We start from the raw sequence: 413 nt of genomic DNA, 5'->3' as shown, positions 1-413 counted from the left end.
CAACTCTTTTGGAAGATGTACCCTTAAACCTGCGGCGAAGACTATGGCTGCAAAATGACGGGTGCCCTGCTCACTACGGGCGTGAAGTAAGAGCTCATTTAGACGAAACTTATCCTCGCCGATGGATTGGACGATACGGGCCAATCACGTGGCCCGCTCGATCGCCAGACCTGAATCCATTAGATTTTTTCTACTGGGGCTGTCTTAAGGACAAAATTTATTCAAAACGAAGAGCATTTGCGGGAACAAATAAATGGAGCTGCTGCTGAGATAGCCCAATTGAGTTTAAGATCTCTAAAATCGTCTTTTCTTAAAAGGTGCTGAGCTTGTATTAGAGTAGAAGTTCGCCAATTTGAGCATATTTTATCAATAAATGAATAAATTTTTCTTCAAACAACTCATGTATATCTTAT

This window comes from Rhagoletis pomonella, unplaced genomic scaffold, assembly GCF_013731165.1.
Source record: "Rhagoletis pomonella isolate Grant_MI unplaced genomic scaffold, Rhpom_1.0 Rhpom_scaffold_00014, whole genome shotgun sequence".
In the NCBI taxonomy this organism is placed as follows: domain Eukaryota; kingdom Metazoa; phylum Arthropoda; class Insecta; order Diptera; family Tephritidae; genus Rhagoletis; species Rhagoletis pomonella.
This window is presented reverse-complemented; position numbering follows the sequence as displayed.